Genomic DNA, 13,771 nt, shown 5'->3' with positions numbered 1-13,771 from the left:
CCACTAGGGAACTCCCTCGGAGATGGCAATGGCACCCCACTCCAGTACTCTTGCCTGGAAAACTCCATGGACGGAGGAGCCTGGTAGGCTGCAGTCCATGGGGTCGCGAAGAGTCGGACACGACTGAGCGACTTCACTTTGACTTTTCACTTTCATGCACTGGAGAAGGAAATGGCAACCCACTCCAGTGTTCTTGCCTAGAGAATCCCAGGGATGGGGGAGCCAGGTGGGCTGCCGTCTCTGGGGTCACACAGAGTTGGACACAACTGAAGCAACTTAGCAGCAGCAGCAGCAGCAGGGAACTCCCTGGCGGTCCAGTGGTTCAGATTCCACACTTCCACTGCAGAGGGTATGGGTTTCATCTGTGGTCTGGGAACTAAGATCCCACACGCTATGTGGTGTGGCCAAAATAAATAAGAACTTCACTAAATTTGGGTCTTGAACATAAAGGCAGAGACCAAAACCAACAAACAAGAAGAAATGATTTCTGGAGAAAACAGGCAAAATTCAGGGAGGAAAAAAAAATTTTTTTTAACTACCATTAATATCCTGGATGACATAGCATACTGCATCACTAACATAAGAATGGGTTGTTATTTAAAAAAAAAAAAAAAGACATTAAAAGGATAAAAGAGGATCTTTGGAATTAAAAATATGAGAGTAGAAATGGAAAATAGAAAGATCAAAGGATATTGTCAAGATAAGAGAGAAAAAACTAAAAGAAACTAGAAGAAATTAGGGGCAGTGTAGGAGAAACATGGCAGGCTGATGCCCCTTGAGGGGTCCGCAGAAGTGAGATACATGCCCCTCCTGGCCTCAACCCTCCTGCAAGTTTATTATAGCCAGGTTTTGGTTGTATTTGGATGTCTTTTGGGGGAAACAAGGGTTTTGGAGCTTTCTAGACCATTTTGCTGACATGAATAATCTTAAGTAAAATTTGATTGCAGCAATTTTTGTTCCCCTGCTTTAAGATGTATATTAGAAGCAGAGAATAAATTTCTTAAGGCAGATTTATACATCCTTTTAAGAAAACATTCTGGTTTGGAAAAGTATGTCAATTGGAATATTGTTGCTCTCTCATTTGAAAATACTTTAGCAGGAGAAGTACTCTAAAGACACACAGATGGATCTGGAGCTGGCACAAGAATGAATCCTGTAGGTCAGAGGGCCCTGTTGCCTTATTCTCAGTTTTATCCCTCACCTACCCAAAGGCCACATCATCAACATCTTAACTGATAAAACTGCACTTCAGGTACCACTTTGGGTAAAGTCCAATTTTCAGATGCTAAACTTCTAAGCATCATGAGAAACACTGGGCTGGATCAAGCACAAGCTAGAATCAAGATTACTGGGAGAAATATCAATAACCTCAGATATGCAGATGACACTACCCTTATGGCAGAAAGTGAAGAAGAACTAAAGAGCCTCTTGATGAAAGTGAAAGAGGAGAATGAAAAAGTTGACTTAAAGCTCAACATACAGAAAACTAAGATCATGGCATCCAATCCCATCACTTTATGGCAAATAGATAGGGAAACAGTGGAAACAGTGGCAGACTTTACTTTGGGGGGCTCCAAAATCACTGCAGATGGTGACTGTAGCCATGAAATTAAAAGACACTTACTCCTTGGCAGGGAAGTTATGACCAACCTAGAGGGCATATTAAAAAGCAGAGACATTACTTTACCAACAAAGGTCTGTCTAGTCAAGGTATGGTTTTTCCAGTGGTCATGTATGGATGTGAGAGTTGGACTATAAAGAAAGCTGAGCACCGAAGAATTGATGCTTTTGAACTGTGGTGTTGGAGAAGACTCTTGAGGGTCCCTTGGACTGCAAGGAGATCCAACCAGTCCATCCTAAAGGATATCAGTCCTGAGTGTTCATTGGAAGGACTGATGTTGAAGCTGAAATTCCAATACTTTGGCCACTTGATGCGAAGAGCTGACTCATTTGAAAAGACCCTGATGCTTGGAAAGATTGAAGGTGGGAGGAGAAGGGGACGACAGAGAATGAGATGATTGGATGGCATCACTGACTCAATGGACATAAGTTTGGGTAAACTCCGGGAGTTGGTGATGGACAGGGAGGCCTGGCATGCTGCAGTCCATGGGGTCACAAAGAGTTGGACACGACTGAGCGACTGAACTGAACTGAACTGAAACTTCTAACCATATCACAAGACCTAGGGACTTTCCACCCAGGCCTTCCCAACAACAGGGGGCACCCTCACTGTCTCTGGACCTCCCAAGCACCACCCTGGCCACAGCATACATCATTCATCTCTTTAGTCAGGGATGGGAGGAGCTCTCCCACTAATAATTTTGATCGCCCAGATAAGTGTGGTGACTCCACAAACAGGTGATGGCATCTGTTAATCAGTATTTTAGTACAACCAATTCATACAAAACAAAGCATGATACACATTATATTATATAAGCTCCCACTCCTTCCCCCAAGAAATGCTAATCAGGAATACATATCCCAGGGTTTACTCAAAAATCTGCCTGAAGTTAGCCATTTCTTTATGTCTGCCTTGCTAGACTCTGGATGTTTGGTGAGTTGCTGGGATACAGATACCACAGTCTTCCCCACAATATCACATACTCTTCTGTTTTCAGTGGGGATATGATCAGGGCTATGAAGTTGTGGAGCACCACACTTCTCAGAGCCATCACTCCTACAGTGATATATGTCCAATCTCTCAAGTGGTCTTTGTCCCTCCATACATCGGGATTTGTATATTCAAATGCTGTTCTGGAGCTTATCCTGGGTTCTTGACTCCCAGTCTCGATTTCCCTCCCCACCCACCTTCTTCAGAGAGCCTGAGAACATCCATACATGTCTCCCATGTCCAGTAGGTACTATCAGTGCTGGCAGACCATTTGTGGGTAAATTTGTGATAGGTACTTAGAAAACCAAGAAAAAAAAATTTTTTAATAGAGAAAGAGACAGAATTATTAAGTCAGAGAAAGACAAAGAAAATGTAACTGTAGTACATTACATGGTTCAATTCAAATGATATATAGTTTTTCAAAACAATATTATCATTAAGTATTGATTTCACTAAATATTATGCCATAACTTTATTGGGAGCATGGAAAGAGAAAAAGGTGGGATGAGGTCTTCAAGATAAAACTTTATCTTCAGATAAAAGAGATCAACAGACTGTATCTAAAATAAAAAAATAAGAAAGGGTATTATATGCAGTTTAATCAGAAATTTAGGCAAATATCAGAAACAACAGCTGAAAACACTGTTGTCACTGGAGAGTAGGGACAGGAAACAATTATTCTTTATGTAAATTTTACAGAGTTGTTTCCCCTTTTAATTTCTTTCTCAATACATACATATATTCATATACACATAAGTTTAACTGTAAAAAGCATTAAGTACAAAATTTTAAGCATGCCCATTAAAATAGAAAAAAGATCACTGATCTTCTACCTCTGAGAGTGGAGGAACTTATAAATCCTAGGAGCATGATTTTTTTCATGCTAAGAAGAGTTGGCATTTCAACCTAAGAAGAGTTGGCATTTTTTAAAAATATGTAATGAAATCCAACCATAAAATAAAATTTTTTAAGATTTTAAAGTAAATCTAATCAATCACACTGGGTGTTTTTACACATAATAAAAAATGTCTGTGTTATTACAGATTCTTTAGGAGAATACCAACCATTGCTCTCTAGTTGGACACTGGAAATTTTTTTCTTGGATAGATCCAGTGAGCAATGTAGTGCCTAGAACAGTGCCTGTCATATAGTGGGCACTCCATAAATGTTTGTTAAATGATGAATAAATGAATGAGAGATACTAACTCATTAAACACTTGTGAACATCTAGTTTTCTAGATTAAGAGTTCAGTGACTCTAACCCTATCTCTGAGTGAGGAGAAAAGAGTTCCTTGAAAGCAGAGACAGCGTTGGATCTATTTTGGGGTCCTGATCTGGAATAACTGACGTTACCCATTCTGTGTCTAGTACACCCCTATTTTTACAGGGATTTTATACTAAATAGGCACTTTTTGAGCTGTCTGGTATATCAGGTGCTCAAAGATTACTAATTTTGGAATGCCCTTCCCCTAACTTATGATAAGTGGAATGACCGGAAATGTTTACTCCTTCATCCACTCAACAGTATGCAGTGAGTGCCTTCTGTGTGCCAGGCACCATTCTCAGCTCAGCTTAACAAACAGACCAACATCTATAGCTTCTTGAAGCCCATAGATTACAGAGAAGTGTGTTAATTGCCAAATATTTGGGAATTTTCCAGATATCTTACTGTTACTGATTGCTAGCTTAATTCTAGTATACTTTAAGAACATACTTTGTGAGATTCCCTTTATTTTTTTAACCTGCCCACCTGCCCTCCGTCCCACTGGCCCAGCAAGGATGCCAAGCACACTCTGTAGGCAGCACGACCACTCCTGCCCACAAGCCAAAACTCCAGGAACCAAGAAGAGGTTTCCATTTTAAGCCTGTTAAGGTTTTCTTTATGAGCCACTGTATGGTCTACCTTGGTGAATATTTTGTTGGAAATAAATGTGTTGGGGGAAAAAATGTGTTTTCTGCTCTTTCTGAGTATTCTATAAACATCAATTAGGTCAATATTGATATTATTCAGATCTTTTTTGTCTACTGTTTTCTGTCTACTTTTTCTATCAGTCCTTGAAGTCTCCACCTATAATTGTTGAAGTCTCTTTCTCCATTTTTTTTTCTTTCTCCTTGCAGTTCCAGTAGTCTTTTCCTCATGTATTTTTAAGTACTGCCTTAGATACACAGATATTTAGGATTGCTATGTCTTCTTAGAAGATTGATCCCTTTATCATTATGTAACATCACTATTTATCCCTGACAATATACCTTATATTAAAGTCTAATTTTTCAGCTATTAATATAATATAGCTATTCCAGCTTTCTTTAGTGTTTGCATATTTATTTTTCATCCTTTACTCACAATGTATATATGTTTTTATATTTAAAATGAGACAATATAAAGTGGTCTAATATAGCAATTGAAATATAAGAAGGAGAAGAGAGAGAATGAGGCAGAAGAAATACTGGAAGCACTAATGACTGAGAATTTTTCAAAATTCATAACAGACACCAAACCACAAATCCAAAAGCTCAGAAACATCAAGCAGAAAACAAAAACATCATACCTAGATATATCATTTTCAAACTGCTGAAAATAAAAGATGAAAAGGAAATCTTGAAGACAGTCAGAGGGGGGAAAAAGGCATATTACATTCCCTGGGGAAGACTAGAGACTCTCAAAAAGTAGTCAGAAACATCATTCCAGTACCTCTTTAGAAGATCATCAATCCAAAATTTTAAAAAGGAAAAAACAGAATTGACTTCACCAAACCTGGAGCATCTGTTTTGCAGCAATCTTAACAATTTCAATAACGTGCCTTTTGAGCACAAGACATTAGAGAAGCGCCTTATTCAAAATAATCCAGAAGAACAACTCCCCACACACCATACACTTCATTTACCAGTTTCTTCATCAACCTGCCTGCTCTGCCCACCAGCCCTGCAGGTGACTTCTGAGCTGTTCCCCCACAAGCCCTACAGAGGGGCACTGGAGAAGAGCAGGACCCCTGTAGGCACATTCAGCTTCAGGGAAGGAGACTAAACATATTGCCAGGTGGGAATGACCCACCCAAATTTCTGGAAACAGGCTGGAGGGGGCCAGATGGGGATTGATCACACCTGCTCTCGCAAGAACTAGAGAGCTCACTGGTGAAGAGCCTGGGAGGTATGGCAACAGGGCTGCTGGCGATGTTGATCAGTTTCAGCACCTGCGATTTGGTTTCCACACCCCTGGGAGTGGGCTTCCCTCATAGCTCAGTTGGTAAAGAATCCACCTGCAATGCAGGAGACCCCAGTTCGATTCCTGAGTCGGGAAGATCCCCTGGAGAAGGGATAGGTGACCCACTCCAGTATTCTTGGGCTTCTCTTGTAGCTCAGCTGGTAAAGAATCTACCCGCAATGTGGGAGACCTGGGGTTGATCCCTGGGTTGGGAAGATCCTCTGGAGCAGGGCATGGCAACCCACTCTAGTATTCTGGCCTGGGGAATTCCATGGACTGTACAGACCATGGGGTCGCAAAGAGCCAGACACGACTGAGTGACTTTCAGTTTCACTTCCACCACTGGGAGAGAAAAACCAAAGCAACAGAAAAAAAGAAAAACTGTAATAATGGCAAACTGAGTAGAAGACACAATCAAGAGCACAGTATCAGAATAAAACAAGCATGTGTTTGCTAAAGAAAAGCTAGATGTAAGATGGTAGACCAGGGTCTCCTGCATTGCAGGTGGATAAGATGGTAGACAAGAAAATTAAGATAAAATGTATACCATGACACAGAACAATTAAATGATGGGACACAGGTATGAATGTATGTCAGGAGGAGAAAAAAGAAATGAACTGACAGGAAGAAAGCATATGTTGTGCACGGGAAGGTGAGTGGGTACCCTGGGGCAGAGCTGACTCACAAAAGCATGGGGGTACGTGTTGAAGGAGGGGGCCGAAGAGGGAAGGCAGGAAAAAGGGCGGCGGCGCCCGTGCACACAAGCGATTCGATTAGTCTTCCACCCGAAATCTCTTTTCACCTAAAATGCATGAAGGAACATTATTAACGTGCTCACCATGGATCAAGAAACTGATGATTTAAATGATCTGTAGGCACTGATTAGCAGTCATAGCTTCCAACATCTTTAAAGGTGTACAGAAGGGTGTTAAGGGTTCTCTGCTGGATCAAGGCTTCCTCACTTTGCCAAATAACTTTATTTTTAAGGACAGAGTCCAATTCATTTTACAAACTACCTCCAAAGCCCCAAATGGCACTGGCCGTCACAGAATGGAGACTTCCTCCCTGAAGCCATTCTCCATCCCATTTGTTCACATATCAAATTTTGCACCTTCAGTACATTAATATTGTAGGGAAATTGAAAATTCATATCCCCAACATAGTAAGACAACAGATCTCACTTTGGCAAGAAGGACCATTCAAAATTGGGCCTGGGGGCAGAGGGTTGTCAAAAATCTTTCCAAACATGGCAGGACGTGATGGCCCTGACTACCAAGTTAGCATCGGTGGGGCCTGGAGACTCTCCCGGAGGACCAGTAATGCTGGGAGACCGCATGTGCTATTAGCCTGATTTCACTCTGAACTTAGCAGCTACTGGACAGGTGATGGTTCTCTGGAAACTACAGAGTGATTGACTGGATTCTTTTTGTCTCCATAAATCACTGGAGGAACTGGGATTCTCCCACTTACCCGAAAGATTTCCTGTTACTAATTAGAATATTAAAATCTTACGGAACAACAAGGTGACCAAAGCCTGAGTTTGAAACTCTACAGTGACTATACTCAGAAAGCATTAGGCAAAGCATTGTTTTGAATCTTCAGATTTCAATTGTATATGACAGAACACAGCACTGCATTAGAGTTCTATCATCCAAGTAAGAACATACAGTCCAGGGAGGCAGGGTTTTATGAGACCCAAATTATGATAAACATTTACTACACATTATTAAAATTTTACCTCAAGTCCTCCAAATGCCTGCCCTTGTTTTTCTTTCCTGGACCAATTCCCAGTTCCCCAGTGAACTTGGGTGTCACATGTGTTGGACAAATCCATGGAGGATGCTCTGCTCAGGGTCCTGTTTTCACCTGCAGTGAAAGAAGACAAGTGGGCCTCTGCCCTGGGGAAGACAAGAACCCCCTCCCTGGGGCGAGCATCTCTACCACATAAAGGCTCATATGTGGAGAGGAAAGCACCTCTCCTGTTAGGAGCTCAGCTGGTTTCTTTGACCAAGTTTAAGCATCTGATGGGAACAGTGGGCTTTCCCAGGAAGCCAGCACTTCCTGGGTTTGGGGAGCTTCCTAACCATAGCTCCAGCCTGGCAGCCAAAATGCTGGCTATCAAGGTCCAGATGGGATGCCCCTCGCCCCCAGTCATCTTTCAGGTACCAATGAATTGCACTTTCATTCAGCGGGGTTTTCTTGGTGTTATGGGTTGAATTGGGGCTTCCCTGGTGGTTCAGACGGTAAACAATCTGCCCACAGCAGGAGACCCGGGTTTGATCCCTGGGTTGGGAAGATCTCCTGAGAAGGAAATGGCTACTCACTCCAGTATTCTTGCCTAGAGAATTCCATGGACAAAGGAGCCTGGTGGGCCACAGCCCATGGGTCACAAAGAGTTGGACACGACTGTGTGACTAACACACACACACACACACACACACACACAGGTTGAATATACTTTCAAAATATATTGAAATCCTAACCCCTACTTCCTCAGAATATGACCTTATTTGAGATAGGGTCTATCACAGTAAAGTGACATCATTAGTTCAGTTCAGTTCAGTTGCTCAGTTGTGTCCGACTCTTTGCCACCCCGTGGACTGCGGCACGCCAGGCCTCTCTGCCCATCACAAACTCCCAGAGTTCACCCAAACTCACGTCCATTGAGTTAGTGGTGCCATCAAACTATACATCCTCTGTCGTCCCCTTCTCCTCCCACCTTCAATCTTTCCCAGCATCAGGATCTTTTCAAATGAGTCAGTTCTTCTCATCAGGTGGTCAAAGTATTGGAGCTTCAGCTTCGGCATCAGTCCTTCCAATGAATATTGAAGACTGATTTCCTTTAGGATTGACTGGTTGGATCTCCTTGCAGTCCAAGGGACTCTCAAGAGTTTTCTCCAACACCACAGTTCAAAAGCATCAATTCTTTGGTGCTCAGCTTTCTTTATAGTCCAACTCTCACATCCATACATGGCTACTGGAAAAACCATAGCCTTGACTAGACAGACCTTTGTTGGTAATTTCTCTGCTTTTTAATATGCTGTCTAGGTTGGTCATAGCTTTTCTTACAAGGAGCAAGTGTCTTTTAATTTCATGGCTGCAGTCACCATCTACAGTGATTCTAGAGGCCAAAAAAATAAAGTCTTGTACTGTTTCCATTGTTTCCCCATCTACTTCCCATGAAGTGATGGGACCAGATGCCATGATCTTAGTTTTCTGAATGTTGAGCTTTAAGCCAACTTTTTCACTCTCCTCTTTCACTTACATCAAGAGGCTTTTTAGTTCTTCACTTTCTGCCACAAGGGTGGTGTCATCTGCATATCTGAGGTTATTGATATTTCTCCCAGCAATCTTGATTCCAGTTTGTGCTTCATCCAATCCAGCATTTCTCATGATGTACTCTGCTGCTGCTGCTGCTGCTGCTAAGTCACTTCAGTCGTGTCCGACTCTGTGCGACCCCATAGACTGCAGCCCCCCAGGCTCCCCTGTCCCTGGGATTCTCCAGGCAAGAACGTTAAAGTGGGTTGCCATTTCCTTCTCCAATGCGTGAAAGTGAAAAGTGAAAGTGAAGTCGCTCAGTCGTGTCCGACCCTCAGCGATCCCATGGCCTGCAGCCTTCTAGGCTCCTCCATCCATGGGATTTTCCAGGCAAGAGTACTGGAGTGGGGTGCCATTACCTTATCCGCATGATGTACTCTGCATAGAAGTTAAATAAGCAGGGTGACAATATACAGACTTGACGTACTCCTTTCCCTATTTGAAACCAGTCTGTTGTTCCATGTCCAGTTCTAACTGTTGCTTCTTGACCTGCAAACAAATTTCTCAGGAGGCAGATCAGGTGGTCTGGTATTTCCATCTCTTATGAATTTTCCAGAGTTTGTTGTGGTCCACACAGTCAAAGGCTTCAATAAAACAGAAGTAGACATTTTTCTGGAATTCTCTTGCTTTTTCGATGATCCAGCAGATGTTGGCAATTTGATCTCTGGTTCCTCTGCCTTTTCTCAATCCAGCTTGAACATCTGGAAGTTCACAGTTCACATACTGTTCACATACCTGGCTTGGAGAATTTTGAGTATTATTGGTTAGCATGTGAGATGAGTGCAATTGTGCGGTAACTTGAGCATTCTTTGGCATTGCCTTTCTTTGGGATTGGAATGAAAACTGACCTTTTCCAGTCCTGTGGCCACTGCTGAGTTTTCCAAATTTGCTGGCATATTGAGTGCAGCACTTTCACAGCATCATCTTTCAGGATTTGGAATAGCTCAGCTGGGATTCCATCACCTCCACTAGCTTTGTCCATAGTGATGCTTCCTAAGGCCCACTTGACTTCGTATTCCAGGTTGTCTGGCTCTAGGTGAGTGATCACATCATCGTGGTTATCTGGGTCATGAAGATCTTTTTTGTATAGTTCTTCTGTGTATTCTTGCCACCTCTTTTTAATATCTTCTGCTTCTGTTAGGTCCATACCATTTCTGTACTTTATTGTGTCCATCATTGCATGAAAAGTTCCCTTGGTGTCTCTAATTTTCTTGAAGAGATCTCTAGTTTTTCCCATTCTATTGTTTTCCTCTATTTCTTTGCATTGATCACTGAGGAAGGCTTTCTTATCTCTCATTGCTATTCTTTGGAACTCTGCATTCAAATGGGTATATCTTTCCTTTTTTCCTTTGCCTTTCACTTCTCTTCTTTTCATAGCTATTTGTAAGGCCTCCTCAAACAACCATTTTGCCTTTTTGCTTTTCTTTTTCTTAGGGATGGTCTTGCTTACTACCTCCTGGACAATATTACGCACCTCTGTCCATAGCTCTTCAGGCACTCTGTCTATCAGCTCTAATCTCTTGAATCTATTTGTCACTTCCACTGTATAATCGTAAGGGATTTGATTTAGGTCATACCTGAATGATCAAGTGCTTTTCCCTACTTTCTTCAATTTAAGTCTGAATTTGGCAATAAGGAGTCCATGATCTGAGCCACAGTCAGCTCCCAGTCTTGTTTTTGCTGACTGTATAGAGCTTTTCCATCTTTGGCTGCAAAGAATATAATCAATCTGATTTCGGTATTGACCATCTGGTGATGTCTATGTGTAGAGTCTTCTCTTGTGTTGTTGGAAGAGAGTGTTTGCTATGACCAGTGCATTCTCTTGGCAAAACTCTATTAACCTTTGCCTTGCTTCATTCTGTACTCCCAAGGCCAAATTTGCCTGTTACTCCAGGTGTTTCTTGACTTCCTACTTTTGCATTCCAGTCCCCTATAATGAAAAGGACATCTCTTTTGGGTGTTAATTCTAGAAGATCTTTTAGTTCTTCACAGAACTGTTCAACTTCAGCTTCTTTAGTATTACTGGTCAGGGCGTAGACTTGGATTACCGTGATATTGAATGGTTTGCCTTGGAAATGAACAGAGATCATTCTGTTGTTTTTGAGATTGCATCCAAGTACTGCATTTCGGACTTTTGTTAACTGTGATCGCTACTCCCTTTCTTCTAAGGGATTCTTACCCACAGTAATAAATATAATGGTCATCTGAGTTAACTTCACCCATTCCAGTCCATTTTAGTTCACTGATTCCTAGGAATGTCGATGTTCACTCTTGTCACCTCCTTTTTGACCACTTCCAATTTGCCTTGATTCATGGACCTAACATGCCAGGTTCCTATGCAATATTGCTCTTTACAGCATCGGACTCTACTTCCATCAACAGTCACATCCACAGCTGGATTTGTTTTTGCTTTGGCTCCATCCCTTCATTCTTTCTGGAGTTATTTCTCCACTGATCTCCAGTAGCATATTGGGCACCTACCAAGCTGGGGAGTTCATCTTTGTGTCCTATCTTTCTGCCTTTTCATACTGTTCATGGGGTTCTCAAGGCAAGAATACTGAAACCACTTCAGTGGTTTGCCATTCCCTTCTCCAGTGATGTCATTAGGGTGGGTTCTAATTCAATATGAACTGGTATCCCTATAAAAAGAAGAACTTTGGACACAGACAGACATGTATAGAGGGGAGACAGTGTGAAGAGACACCAGGGGAAAACGCCACATATGAACCAAGGACAGACCCTGGAGTGATCCTTTCCTCACAGCTCTCAGAAGGAAGCAACTTTGCTGACAGCTTGATTTCAAAAGTCTAGCCTCCAGAACAGAGACAATACATTTTCTGTTGTTGAAGCCACCCCGTTCGTGGTGACTTGTTAGAGCAGCCCTGGGAAACTAATACATTTGACTTCCTCTCCTCCCAGACTAAGCACGTCAGGACCAAGGAGAGCATATCTAGATCCGAGTCAGTCCTGTTTTGGATGGGATTCCACAGTGGAGTGAGGAAACAAGCTCAACAAGGGCCAAGCAGTGTTACTAGGAATTTTATAAGGGATCAAGTCCTTCATTGGGGATTGAGTCCTTTGACCCAAAATCTAAATGTAACAGACACACAGACTGTTGGGGGGGGTGTGTGTCCTATAGGATGGTGGTTGTAAAATGCTTATCCAGAAGTGAAGTCTCCAGGAGGCTTCCAGCAGGCTTTGCACAGGGCGGTATATCAGTGGCATCATGAATTCCATATTTCTGCCCCACCCAACAGGCCTACTCAGCCTGGTCTCCAGTCAGAAAGTAAACCTCTCTGCCAAAATGACAAAGCACAGATTTGCCTATTAAAAGAAGTTTACTTTGGCCACCTGCTGCAAAGAGCTGACTCACTGGAAAAGATTCTGATGCTGGGAAAGATTGAGGGCAAGAGGGGAAGGGGACGACAGAGGATGAGATGGTTGGATAGCATCACTGACTCAATGGACATGAGTTTAAGCAAACTCAGGGAGATAGTGAAGGACAGGGAAGCCTGGCACACTGCAGTTCATGGGGTCGCAGTCAGACACCACTTACCAACTGAACAACAACAACAATATAAAAACATTAAGCTTCTCAAAAGGAAAGGTTCCATAGACATAAAGGGCAGCAGCTTTAACTGAATTCCATGATCTAAGTGATTGGCTGTTTCTTTTTAAAATCTGTTAAGAAAGCTGATGGCTTGGGAGAAAAGTCACAGACAAAACTGTACTTGAGTTTACCAGAAACAAAACAGAGAGAAATTGTATTACAAAAAAAAAAAAAAACTATCCAGGTTTTTACGAGTGGAGTTTAAAATATATAGATAAGAAGACATTCAAAAGAACAGAAATGAGTACTGAGAGCGTCACGCATTCTTCCATTCATCTACAGGTTGCCCTTCCTCCCTCCACATAAATTCATTCTTGGCTAGTTACCAGAAAAAATATAGGACATTCAGTCAAATTCAAATTTCAGAGAAACAAGAAACACACACACATACACACATATACATTTAGTATACCAAACGTATATTCCTGATACACGTATATTTATTAATAATGTTTATACATATTATGTAATGTATTTAGCATATTTTCCTAAACACATAGTATAAAAATATATAGTTAAATACATTTCAGTATAAGTGTGTACCAAATATTGCATGAGACACACATCCTAAAAAAATAATCTGTTGTCTATGAGAAATTCTTATTTACCTGGCATTCTTTTGTGTGTGTGCTAAGTCTGGCAACCCTGTTCCTGGCCCCAGAGCCAGGCCCCTGGCAGCTCGGAAGGAATGTATTTATCCTGGGGGTGCCTGTATTTTCTCCCTGCTCTAGCAAAAGACCCCCGAATTCCCTGGGTCACTCCTCCGAGGCAATGACCGTAGGAAGCTGTCGGCCCTCAGGATAGGGCTCAGGGGCTGAGTCCTGGGGACAGCGGGGAGGGGGGCGGACTCTGGGCAGGGCGAGAGACCAACAATCAAAGCGACAGTGACTCCTTTTTGCCTCCAGAGGTCCGAGGAGAAGCAGCTCGGTCCGGGGAGTGGGAAGGGGGTTCGTGGTCGGGACTCCGGGCCGCCCGGACCTCGGGAGTGGCGGGGGCCTGCCCTGCGGCCGTCAGGCGCCGGCGGGGCTGC

The sequence above is a fragment of the Bison bison genome, unplaced genomic scaffold (genome assembly GCF_000754665.1).
Source record: "Bison bison bison isolate TAMUID 2011002044 unplaced genomic scaffold, Bison_UMD1.0 scf7180017864373, whole genome shotgun sequence".
In the NCBI taxonomy this organism is placed as follows: domain Eukaryota; kingdom Metazoa; phylum Chordata; class Mammalia; order Artiodactyla; family Bovidae; genus Bison; species Bison bison.
This window is presented reverse-complemented; position numbering follows the sequence as displayed.